Consider the following 14,270-nt stretch of genomic DNA (forward strand, 5'->3'; position numbering starts at 1 on the left):
TATAGAAAAAATCCATAAGGCAAGGGAAGTATATATTTTACAAAAATCATGATAAAATTTCTCCGTTACGTATCCTTTCAAATCTATAGATCAAGTTACCGTGAAAGATTGCGAATTGATCCTGCTGATCTCTCTTCGATACCAGCTTGTCACAATACGATACGACACGATTGTAACTATCTATTATAAATGTCAACGCATCGTAACTTTTCGAAATATTTTGTATATTAGCCGTCAGTCATTCGAGACCTTTGCCTTTTAATTACTAGCCCTTCACCTTATGCGTCACTGCGTTTCTACGAAGACGTAAATAACAGGTTAACGAGCTAAGTATATTTTCTATCATTTTGATTTACACCAACTACACGTACTTAACACCAATGCCGTTAGATCAACGTTTATAAAGCTTGAACTTTACCATAACGTTACTTAAACGATATTTTTATCGCTGCTACACTGAAAGGAAATATCATGGTAACAGGAATAAAAGAAAAGGTATCAAGGTTTCTAGGTTAAAAAAAATGGTGATAAGATGACTCGAGTTGGTACAAGATCAGCAAAAGATAAGAGCCAGACACGTAACTATAAATTAGATTATGTAAATCATCGATGACGTGCCATTGACTGCGACCCGATACAATTTGCAATCGAGTCGCTTTCATACGTAACGAGGAACTGAACTGGAATTGGATCGAAAATAACTGCGACATTCCTCCGGGGCCGATATCAGTTCGATGTTTTTAACCGTGACCAGACGCAATAGAACGCGCAACGCACGGTTTTAAATAAACCGTAATCGTGTACGCATTACATAAATCTTTTTCGAGCCTGGACAAGTTAATCGGCCATTTTACGCCGCGAAGAGGTGCACCAACGAGTCGTATAAATTATCGAGTAATTGCTCGACGACTTTTCCGAGGGAACGAGAATGCGTGTCGTTCGATGGTACTATCGCGTTGGTAACAGAGACAGATAGATACTTGTTCGTATACATATAACGATCGTGGCGAATCTTATAAAACGCGATCTGGTTAGCGAGACCGATCAAGCTGTAGTTTTCAACTGCACACGGTACAGCCATGAATGCAAATAAGGATAAACTTCGTGTCGTTAAAGGTTGGAGAAAATGATCTTTCGAAAGAACGTTACGCCGGAGTAAAAAGTAAAAATAAAGAAGAAATAGGAAAGTCGAACGGACGACGAAGGTACGTACGGTTTCGATGTAAAAACACGAATCGTTGTGATATGCAAATATATCGGAGAAATGCGAAATGCAAGATGATCGAAAAAAGGAAAATGATCTTTCGGCAGAACGTTATACGGGAGTAATAAAGTAACTGAGGAATAAAAAGAAAACTCGGACGAGCGATCGAGGTACCGTTTCCACGTAAAATCACGAATCGAATGGAGAATCATCGTAGCATGCGAATATATCGAGGAAATGTAAAATACGAAAAGGTTGAAGAAGATCTTTCGAAAGAACTTTATATTTACAGAAATAAGAAAAAAAAAAATCGAGCTTTCGGTCGTAAAATTACGAATCATATGGAGGATCGTTGCGATATGCAAACATGTTGGGGAAATGCAAAATGCAAAAAGGTCGGAGAAAATGATCCGTCGAAAGAACGTCATATGGAAGTAAAAATGAAAATAAAAAGAAAAATGAGAAATCGAGCGAATGATCCAGGTACCGTTTCGACGTAAAATCACCAATCGAATGCAGAGAATCGTTGTGACATGCAAACACGATCCAACACGAATACTCGAAATGCAGTTTCGTTGTACGCTTTGGAACAGCGTCAATCAGAGCGTGAATTCATCGATCGCGCCTCGCCCCTTTTATTTGCTTCGCGATTCGTCCTCGATTAGCTGAAAAGGAAGAAATCCGTCATTTCACGGGGATTCCAGAATAAAAACAGCTTGGTCGCCTCTGCTGCCGTTGACAGTCGGTGCCACTTGCGGTACCACTGGAAAATGGGACAGAGGAAATTTATACGTACGCATCCCATGCTTCACCTGTCTTCGGGTAATTAACATAAATCAACGCGGAGGAGAGCGAAATTACGATTAACCTCCTACATTCTGTGGTCGGTTATTACGATGTAAAATATAGAATAAAATGATTCATGGTGGATTATATTTGTCCTTTGTTAATAAAATATCATTATCGTATCTTAATTAGCAGAGAAGACACGGAAAACTTTACAAATCGATTCTACTTATACCGTTTAATTTCTGTCTAAATTGTATCGTTCGTGTATCGAATGTGATTTCGTTCGACTCGGCTGGAATAATTAAACGACGAATATATTACGTTGTATTATGTATGTTTGACGTTTGCACAGTGACGTTTTCGGCTCGATTCGAGAATTATAATTGCTATCATAATTCCTCGAATATATCATCTATCTTCTACTATATTACGATTATAATTTTATGATTCCTACTTATATATTGTACTATAAATAAAGTGACTAATATAATTTAACCGAAGAAGAAGCTATTTGAATTATTCATAGTGAACTAATATCGTCAGTAATAAATTTTTAATATTGCTATTGAACCGTTGAATATGATACCATCGAATCTTTAAATATAATCATCGAATATTGGATCTTTTTTTAATTTCTAAAAAATACAATTTGAATATTACAAATTACGAGTAATAACGACCTTTTCCCTTTATATCAAAGAAAGGAGAAGAAGTATTCAATAAAGTAGAAATAAATTTGTTGTAATTAGTATGATTAGGTAATGAACACGCGCACAACGTTTCAACTAAAACTAAATCGAACGATATCGTCTTTAAATTCGCCATCTGCATCGTCGGTTCGAGCATCTGAAGCTGCTTAGTTCCAGCGTAAAGCCTGGTTCGTTATACATGTGTTTTCATAATGGAATTGTATCATAAATTATAATTTATAGTTTTATAACGTTTTATGACTTTCTACCTACTACGGACCATATGTAGAGAGTGTTCCAAACTTGGAAATCCCAACTGCGAGAGTCTAATCTGCTGGCAGAAATCCGAAACAGATGTTACACAAAGTTTGTCAATAAACGCACTGTCACAGAGAAATAAAGGAATACTGTGCGCATGAAGTAGGTAATGACGCAGCTATCAAAGGTCAATAATTGTTCGTTGATCCTTTGCTTGTATCCGAACACAAGGGCAACATTTTGAAATATGAAATTAAAAGTACCAGGTAATCATTTTTATTGTATTATTATATTCCATAATTATTAACGACGCAGGATTATTTTTTCCAACCCAACTCGTGTGTGCTGTGATGGAAAATGCATACAATATCTGTGTATAGTCATGAAAGAAAGCGTTTATCGACAAACTTTATATAACATTTCTTCCTTCTTTTTTCCCGTAAATCAAGACTGTTTAAGTTTGGGACTCCCTGTATATTCTTCTTCACAAGACATATGTACGATCAAAAATATAGGCATACAGAATGCAGCTGTCTCTTTGTTGTTACAATCCCTTCGACTTCTCCTCTTATCACCAATAAAATAGTTGGTTGTTTCTATTCCCCGTTCCAATTTCAATACGATATTATTCGTTGCAACGTACAAGTACCGATTCTATTAGTATGCGCATTATTTTTTAGGCACAAAAGAATCATTTTCCATAAGTTGGAAGAAAGAAAGGGTTATCTGTCCGGCGTACAAAAAGCCACGTTTTCTTCGTGATTTACCGATTTCACCAGGAATCCATAGACCTTTTGAATGGGACGAAACGAAACGCGTCTGTTCTTTGTCGGTCTTGCGCGTGGAAACGCACAGCCGCTGCGGACGCATTCGTCAACGGGTGACTTCAAACTGCTCGTCGCTATTATCTCATGCATTATGAATGATTCATGAACGATCACGGCGTTGGCTACGTGGCCTGTTTTTGTAAAAATCATAGATTTTCCCCGGTGTACCGTTTCCGAGAACGACATTCACGACACGTCGGTTTTCGGAGTGAACCAGAGGAATTTCGAAAGCGACGCTATGTTTGTTATGCTGCATATGCGATATTCGTATCGCAATATTCAACGTTCGTGTTAAAATTCGCAAGTACGGTTATATTAATATTTGGTATTCCAGGTGACTGAACGACGTCACATCGATTTGGTCGCTTTGATCAACACGTTAGCTAGCTATTTATTTGGAAATATTTCCATTGAGCGGTATCTTCGGCGATCTCTAATCGTCGAAGAAGCTGAAAACTTTTTGTTTCTAAATATACGTGCGTGTATCATTATGTGCAAGGGTATGAATATTTGCTTTGCATTTTGTAATACGAAATTAGACGAGATTCAAAAAACGATAGCAAGCTTTCTTAACGTAAAAGTTCATGTGTACTGTGAATCTATTCTCATCCTTGTTCCATTCGTGTTTTTGATAAGATATACATAGATTTATTTTTTAATCATTTATTTATTCCTCATAATATTAGGTACGTATCTATCTTTCCATTTGTTACTATTTTATATAATACCTTATTGTATCGTAACTAATATATAATTGTACAAATTTTGTAAAGTTCGAGTTATTAAAGAAGAGTAGTATTTAGTGGTAAAAATTTAATAAATAACGATGGCAAAACGTACACTAATTATTTCCGACAAATAATTTTCGAAAAATATTTCGTCGCAAGAATTTGCGAAAAAAGCAAATCTTCGCTAACGCATATGATACGCAAAAGAATCACGTACAGTAGCACGACTAAGCACGTAAACAGAATATCGTATCTCAAGTAAGCGAATTATTTGCTGCTTCACGAGAAAACACCTGAACTAATTACGCGAGAATGGGTTTGCGTAAGCGATAAAATGTTTTTTAGGGAAACAACAAAGCTATTACGTAATTTTTCGTTATATACCACGCGGTCGAATCGCGTGTACGTGTATATACATGAAGATGCACTTTATCAGACAAGCTCTATCGAGATAAACGCACCAAGAAAAAGACAAGATATCACGATAAAGAGGCTCACGACCAACAGTAAAGAAATATTAAAAATGAAAGAAACGTACGATCTAGGCTTTTCTCAAAGGAGTTCAACGTAAATTCTTGTGAATGATGAAATGGCAAACTGCAATCGTATATGTCAGTTGTTCATAGAGCATTCTGTATGAGGCAACCTTGCGATAAGATTACGTGAAATTGTCTTTAATTATTTTTATTCTTTAAAGATCGTTATGTAGTACACGAATATTTTCATTGAATAAGTAAATTAAAAACGCGTGTGTGTCGTAATTAAAATTGCAGAATGTAAAATTAAGTGGCTTGTATGGAAAGAAATTTGCATATGATATAAAGGTTTCTTAAGCTAACCGTTCTGTGGACTGTTTCGAACGAATATCGAACGTACGAGTATCACGTAAATACGATGGTACGTACATATTCCAAGAATAATTAACATGTCATCATTATGTGATTCTTGACGCAGTATATACAAAATTATCTATAACCTTATGTCGACGTTGCTTTTACTGTACTTCAACTTGTCCAGCGTTCTTTGGTCTTCTGCGTACCTCGTGTTTCCTCCCTCCGAACTTTACAACTTATTTGTCACTCGACGTTTACGACACGTATGACGTCCAAGTAAATAGCGGTACTTACTTAAATGATTTTTTCTGTTAGTAATCAATTCCCACAAAGGAAAAAAAGAATCTCTACGTATAAAATGTTAGATAGATAGAGTATCAAAAAATACTCTAATCTTTTAGTTTTAGATATTCAACAATCTATTTCTCTACCAATATACGTTCCGATTTCGTATCCTGTAAAGTTTTCTTTCGCGTAATCCATTTTATTTGTTTCCATATTTATTTGTTTTTATTGTATTATCTTCTCTATTGTCCCGTTAAGATTACATTTATAACGCAACGAGTGAAGTAAAATATCTTTGATCGAAATTTCGATCGAAAGCTGACTCTAATCCACTCTAAATCATAATTCTCTAAAATTAAACCTTCATAACCAAAGTCCACTGCTTTCTTAAAACCATTTATATCTCTTAATACTCTTTCAACGATGCGAATACCGGTCCTAAAATCAAACCCAATCCAACAAATTGGAGAGTGCGAAGAACCACACTTACATAAGCTAGTTGCTCCAAATTCTCAACTTAACAGGTACCCATACATATAAATACGTCTCTCGGTAAATGTCACGTCCTTTTACGTTTCTCCAGCCATCATCCTATTAATAAATGATTATGTATCTCGATAAACGTTCGCGGTCCTCGAAATAGCGTGCGCTTTCGAAACTTCACCGCCGTCGGACAAGGAACATCTTCGCCAGCCTCGAGTGGTGCACGTGTCGAGTGAAATGTAATCGTTGAAATTTACGTGGCGCGAAAACAAGCTACGTGCCAGAATGCAAAACGAACGAACGAACGAGCATTAGCAGAGAAAGAAGATGGTCGTGACTGCGAAAGAAATTGAGTCACACCTACTCGGAGGTGCACGATTGTGTACGCGATTTGGTTTGTGATTCACCGAAAGGAAATGATTTGACGGAATCGATCGACGCTCGCCCAGGTGTTTCGGTCAGCTGTACTGACCACGCACTTGAAGGAGTTCCGTTCGTGGCAAAAGAATCGGCTTATCTAGGTATTGCGATAAGGAATCACGATTACGCGTGTAAGTACACCTTCGGTACAGGTGAACCGAAATTCTACGAAGTTTCGTCGAATCGCGATATCTATGTCGGATTTCGATAAACCACTCGACACCATTTTTCTGTTATTTTTTTTTTTCAGCTACTTTCCTCGACGCTGTCTACGTTGTTTGTTTACAGCCAACGATTTTTCTGCTTAGCTCCGTGAATAGATATCGATAGGACGTTGTAGGAAAACTACGACACCGGATTACCACGTGATCATACGTTGTCGAGGCTAGTTAATGTCGCTTTGCAATTATTTTAAATTCGAAGATTCTCGTTATTAATGACATCAAGTATAGCGTCAATAGTTTTAAACGTGTAAGAGAAGTTTCAAATATTTCACGAATAGTATTCCTAATGTTAAATAACGATCCTTTGAATTTTTTATAAATCTGAAACACTAAAGAATCTAAAATTCCGAACGAATCTGAATAATACTACCGTTATTAATGTAAATTGCGATTAGTCTGCTACACTCGTCATCTAATACGATAAATAGTATAAATCTCTTCAATGGAATTATTTATCCTTTAGATAGAATACTGGGAATATTAACGAATCTGCCGTATAATCTTTCTCCGTCTCGCAACACCAAGACAGTTTATGAAGACAAGAAATCGTAGGAAAATACTCGATAAAAGATGTACTTTACTCCAACCTCGGCTTCATTCGTACAAATGAATGAACTCAATGTGGTGACGCAAGTATCTATAATCTGACATGAATTTTGAATCTGGATAAATATCGAAATAGATTTAACTAGACAGAGATTCGATAGAAGACTGTTCGCGATAAACAGGTGCGTCGCGATGCGATTTTATCGAGTCGTCTCGCACTTCTTTTAATTAAGCCACCAGGTGTTACACCTATCGCAACAATCATATAATTCAAGTGATCTGAAAGAAAAGGGAAAAGAATTCATTTCATCCATTGTTTTGGATCTTTGATGATTTTCTTCGTGAACATTTGAGTCACGTAATGACTGAAGAATTCACGAGGTAGTGACGTTTCAAACATCACGCAGACGACGGCCAATGAATGGTCGTTTGTACGTATGTATTTCGTGATAATATAAATTAAGTTAGTATGAGTACGTTTCGTGTAGTAGAACTTCTAATATATCAAACTTGTCATTATTAATTCTAAACTAATTTTTATATATTTCAGAATTTAACAATCGTTCATTTTTTATTTATTAACATATTTAAATCCTCTCAATTATAGTTCCATCTTTCTCTTTTTTTTTTTTTTAACAAACAAGCATAAATTAAACCAAATTTCCTATTAGATGAATAGCTACATATCCTAATCTTGTATTATTCATTAACTTTCTACAGTTTATCAATTTTACCAAATTAAAATGAGATATTCCTCGAAATCTACTCGAAGAACAACGGTTTTGATGTCATCTGTTTAATTCAAAATTGGTGAAATTCTTAAAATTCATGAATTCTAATATCTTTCCATTTTTTTAAACAAACATATCAGACATCGATTTCCTATTCGAGCGACAACCATTCTAACATTTTATCATTTACTAATTTCTGACAGTTCATCGCTTGAATTTTACTCAATCGAAATCTCGTCAAGTTTTCTCAAAATCTGCTCGAAGGACAACCATTTACTAATTCCAAGTACATAAAATTCTTAAAGTTTATCAATTTCGGTATCCTCTTCTTCTCGCCAAACGAATCAATGAATGATACATAAGTACCTACATATGTCTATGTCTATATATAGACACATGTCCATACATATGTAAGTACCTACCGTGCGATAATGCAGGCGAGAATGTAACGTAAGCCGACGTGTACGAATACGGGTCGATCGAACGCACTTCTTCGCGCCTGAGGATCGGACGTGGAAGAAAAAAAGCAGACGCACGATCTTTGGCGCAGATACTCGTTTCTCCTCGATACGAAGGTCGAGTCTGCACAAAAACATTTCGTAACGCTTTATGATAAACGAAAGGCTGAAAGGTCGGTTACGTAATTAGACGTATGACGGTGCAGTTTCGTTTCCATTATATCGACGCTAAAGATCGACGCATCGTTCGATCGAGCTTACGATCCGTACCGATTTTCCGCATTCCGGAGCGGTAAACTACGGTTGCCTCTGGGAACAATCTTTCTCTCCTTCGTTTCTTTTTTTTTTTTTCGTTTACAAAACTATCGCGCGAGCAAAGATTGCTCAGAGTCACGTAACGCTCGCTAACAATGAGAGATGAGTATGTGGCGCGTTCAAAAATGGAGCGATCGGTATGACGTTAGGAGAGATTGCGATGTCTTTATACGGAGGTTCATCAGTTTACTGCTCGAGGATTTCGATTTGGTTAATCAAAGTTTACAACTCCGTTTGGGTAATTAGGTCACTATTTACTATTTATCGAGAAGTTTTGCAAGAATATTGTATGGAATTCTTAAGGCCGAAGTAGAAGGAGCAATGTTTCCTACATGGTATTTTATAAGTTATTACCTAGTTTCGTCGAATCCTTCTCTCTTTCCATGATTTCTATTTTCTATAAATCTTCATTCTCTGTATAACAATGGTTTATCGGTTTATTGATAGTGGAGGATCTAGTTTTGATTAATAAACGACCACTATATGGTTTGAATAATTAGGCCTAATTATTAAATAAATTCTGCGAAGCGTTACTTACAATTTTTAAGGTCAAAGTATGCGAACTAAAATTTGTTATACGTTTCATAAATTATCGTCTAGTTTTTCTTTCGCGATATAAATAAAATTTGAACTTTCTCGGAATTTGTAATAGATTAGAATGTCTGTATGATACGTAATGTATTGTGTATGATATATTCTGTTCTATGCATTGGAGACAGGCCGTAAAGCGTTAGTCTTTGTTCACACTATGAGTGTTATCGGTGTAATATTGGTTGGACTATACAGGATAATTCATAAATGCATGTGCATATCTCGGTAGGAGAATCTACGGAAAGAAAGCAAGTAAAGTGTCGTACGAACACGTGTCCGGTATACCTTAGTTTTCGAGTACGAGAGATTAAAGAAAATATTCGATATGGCCTTCTCGGACACACGTTGCTGTACGAGTTACGTACAGACCTTATCTAATGTTTACATATAATGTTCGTACCAGATGGATTTCGGACTATTTGAAGAATATGTGGTATTTTGGAGCGAGTGCGGAAATCAGTTCTATGAGTGCGTTCGTGGAGTAGCGTCTGCTGAGACACGAGGCGGTCATTTCGCATATTTTCTTTAATCATCGATAACTCAAAAACTAAGGTATATCGAACATATGTGACGTTCTTTACTCGTTTCTTTTGCTTGTATAAATTTCTTCACTGAAACGTGGGCATGCTTTTATGAATCACCCTATATATTTCTCCGGCAGCCGGAAGGCGGTCAGTACCCTTATACGAAATGATGTTTGACAAATCGATTCATACATTGACAATAACTTTCGTACCAATGGACTCGCAAATTAAAAATCGCGATATTTCGTCTTTACTAGTCGACTACTGCCGGAAGATGCAAAAATAGTTAAGCAAGAGGTGACGCCCCGAAACGAAGTTTGACCTATTTTCCCAAACTCCTAGCTGCAGAACGAACCAAAAAGATATTTCCCGTATAATTTGTCCAGTTCTGCGATATAATAATATAACAAATATAAATATAATATATAAATAAAATTGAACATTCTTCTTCGATAGCATCTTACGGTATCGCTATTGAAACACCTCCACGCGAATTACTTCTCAAGCCACCAACAACAAACTACCACGGCAGAACGTACAGCCATTAAAATTCCCGAGATAGCTCGATATTTCACGTAATTACGCGGCAGTGTCGACCGAACGACGAAGTCAGGTGTGCCCAGGAGTCCATCTATTATCGCGCGAAACTTGGACGAGAGTCGTGGTTCGTCGATAAACTCGATCATAGATCAACGTTCTCATTGTTCGATCCAACGATAATAAGATCGCTCGTCGCCGTACGATGCGCTCTCCTAAGTACGATTTGTCGCGAAGAAAGGCTAGAGAACGTACCCACACCTATAATTAGCGTACTCGCGTGCTCGCCCCTTGGAAATCGGGACGGCACGATTGCGGACCGGTGAAACTGCTCTCGCATCTCTTGCAGCTGGCGCGCACGCACCGGCCGCGAACGACCCCAAAGCGAGCCGGTAATCGTGTGCTTCCTGCCGCATCGCGTCCGTCGCTCGTCGCGATAGCATGCGTAGGTACTCACCTCGTATACACGCTCGGTCGTACACTCGCGCGAATAAATTTACGCCGCCGACGAGGCGTGCGCGCGTGCAAGGCTGCCGCCGGCGATTCTTTCGTTTCAGAAAAAACCAAGGAAACCAGAGAGACTTTATCGTTTGTGGCTCGTCTCTGCTGCGCGATCAGCGGAAAATGAAGGATTCACTGTTGGATTTATGGTCGGGGCAATCGAACGAGATACGGTTGGTGGAAATGTTTGATGGATGAAGCTTGCGGATTCTGATGTTCAGGGGGTTGGCTGGTGGTTAAAGTAGATGGATCTGGTAGATACTGGTGCTGTGATATTTAGATTTCGATATCTTATGATTTTATATGTCGTCATGTAGTTGCATAAATTATGTCCGAACTTAGGTGATCTTGATATTGGAACAATTAAATTTATCGCGACGAAGAGTTACGGGTATTTTGATTTTGGCAAAATTGGCAAAAATATGAACTTTGGGAAAAAATCACGTTGGTATGGATGACTATGTAGATATATATTAAAGGTTACGGTCTTAATGTTTCAAAGATAAGTAGAAGATACTGTATAGCATGTTGAAACGTATAAACAGGGGACAATTTAATTTATTTGTCCCGATAAATGAATCGTCATTTTTTAATTTAATCGTAATTTTAATTACACGAAAGACGAAGAATTATTGGAAAAATAAAGCATTTTAAAGTAATGAAATAAATTTGAAATATTCTTTATTATCAATGATTCGTCGGAAAGTACTAGATTCGTTTGAAAGCTTGGTGTTGTGTTAAACGATAGTAATTGATTTGACTGCAATGGACAATTGAATGATGAATTGTTGGTAGCAACGTGAAAAAATAATTAAAATATCGAAGAATATTGAAAACACTCGGTACAGTCTGATTCAATAAAAAGCAATAATATCCGATCTACTTCCTAAACAGAAATTCGAATACATTAGTATTCAAATTTATCGTCACTGATTCGGAACTGCTTTTCATACGCTTTAGAATCTAATAATTGACCCGCGAATCAAAGAGAATTTCTCAAGCGGATTCGATATCCGGTTACTTCTGTCTAGTCAGCGACAAAATTAATCTTTTTCCAAATTTTTTCAATTTTATTCAAAATGGAATCACATTTGCCCATATTTACTCGAAGATTAACTATCGTAATTTCATGCCGACTTTATTCATTAATCTTCATAACAATACATTAAAGTTTAACGATTTTAGTTTCCTTTCGTTCAAAAAAATATTTCAACAAATTTCCTCAAAACATATGTGAAAATTAAAAAATAGCTGTTACAGTTACTGTATGCGTTAAATTGTCGTTTAAAACTTAAAGAATTGTCAAAAGCAGTGGTATCGTTGTTGATTGATTAAAATTAGAAAATTTAACTGTATTCGCCAGACGAACAATCCCGCTATTCTCGCAAACGAGAGCCGTAAAAAAATAAAAATAGAGTTACGTCGAAAGGTAAATCGACGAAACCCGTTCTGGTTGGTAGGTAAATCTCTTTTTTCGCGATGCACAGAGTCGAAGGAGGAAGGCATGGGAGTGCCCCACGAAAATTATTCCGTGGAGTGTATCTTGGCATCCGATGATTGTGCGCCAGAGGCTAGAGTGGTCTCTCGGAGTGCACGTGCGCCTTGCACGTGTTAGCTGTGGGGCGACCCTCCCGATTCCTGACTGCCTACAGACTGTAACATCGTATCAGGGCCACGCCGGCTATAACTATATACCCACACTTGCCTCGTCGTACTTCATCTCTCTTCCTCCTCGTCGCTCCCTCGTTCAGCCGCGATTCCACTTTACGATCTCTGTCCTCTTCTATTCTGACGCGGTGCTAATTGTAAGCGCAGAGCTTCTCAGCCGTCACGATCGCGGGAATACGCAGGGAAATCGTGGAATCGGGAACGACACGATCCAATACTATCTTCCTTTACGATCTACTAACGCGTTTCGCTGCAATGCGATTCGATAGGGGCGTTTTTCAACTGTTGAGAGTTTAAGTTCTTTCTTATCGTCTGCTTTTTGTTTCGCGTCTTCTGCACAATTTAAATGTTGTTAGACGTGGACGTTGTTACAAGGAATGGTCTTTTCGCTACTTTTAAAATACTTTAGTTACGATAATGGGGAATAAACGATGACAACAAAATGGAATTTTTCGTGTTATAATCCGGTAATTATATTGAATTGATGAATCTTTAAATTGTTGGTTATCGTTCATTGTGATTTTCATTGATTTAGAGATTAAATATTTTAGAGTTAATTGTTCTCTTCGTATCTTTTTTTTTTTTTTTTTTTGTTCTCTATGTTCTACTTGTATTTTTCACATTTTATTGACTAATCTTATATTCGTTATAATTTGATAAGCGTAATAAATTTCGATTCTGTTCAATGGACTCTTTTTTATGCATTTTATGCGTTTGATACGAGAAAGTAAATAACGATTATGATAAAATGGAATAATTTATATTATAATATACGGCTGTTGAATTGATGGATCTTTTTATAGCGTCGTATATTTTGCAGAATTCAATATCATTAGAATTCCAAAGTGTATCATAGATAATCATTCTTCGTTATAAGAAAGTAAAAAATAACGGTAATGAAAGAACGATAAAAAATGATTAATTATATTGCAATCTCGTTGATGCTTTAATGCTATAATAGTTTAATACAAAGATGACAATAATAGCAAAATCGAGGCATTTATATTCCCAAGAATGCCAAAGGACGATCAGTTACGATAAGCTAATTTTAAATTCATACGTGACCTCATACACGCCACAAATTAAGTATCATGTGCGACTTCTTTTCCTCCTCAAAAAATCCTTCAATATCCGGTTTTACACGGTCGACTTCGTGGTAACCGGTTCAAACGTGCATATGTCAGGAAGAGAATATCTTTTACAAGTTTGCTCCCACAGTGACGCGACGTACCAATAGGTCGCTAATTAGGAAACAGATAAATAGAAACTAAGTTATGCGTCACTGTCGAAACACGAACGTTGATGTTTCGAATGATGGAGACAAATCAGGACAGCACCTCCCCTTTTCACTAATAACCTCCATTAGTCGAACGTTGACTGACCTGAGATTTTTCTCGAGAGATCTTAATGAATCCATCGATCGATATCTAACAATTTGACCGGTTTATCTAAAAAAAAATTAGGTAAGGGAGAGCTGCAAATATACAGAGAGTGTTTTTAAATATTATCCTTGTTATTTAGAACAGAGCGTACGGTACTTACGGGTTATGTCTATGTACGTACGGGTTTTTCCAGTGTATGGGGTATGGTACATATGTAGCTAGGTACATACGAATTTTCTCCACTCCAGTAGACAAATAGGGAAAGTGAAATTTCATT

The sequence above is a fragment of the Bombus affinis genome, chromosome 1, assembly GCF_024516045.1.
Source record: "Bombus affinis isolate iyBomAffi1 chromosome 1, iyBomAffi1.2, whole genome shotgun sequence".
In the NCBI taxonomy this organism is placed as follows: Eukaryota; Metazoa; Arthropoda; class Insecta; order Hymenoptera; family Apidae; genus Bombus; species Bombus affinis.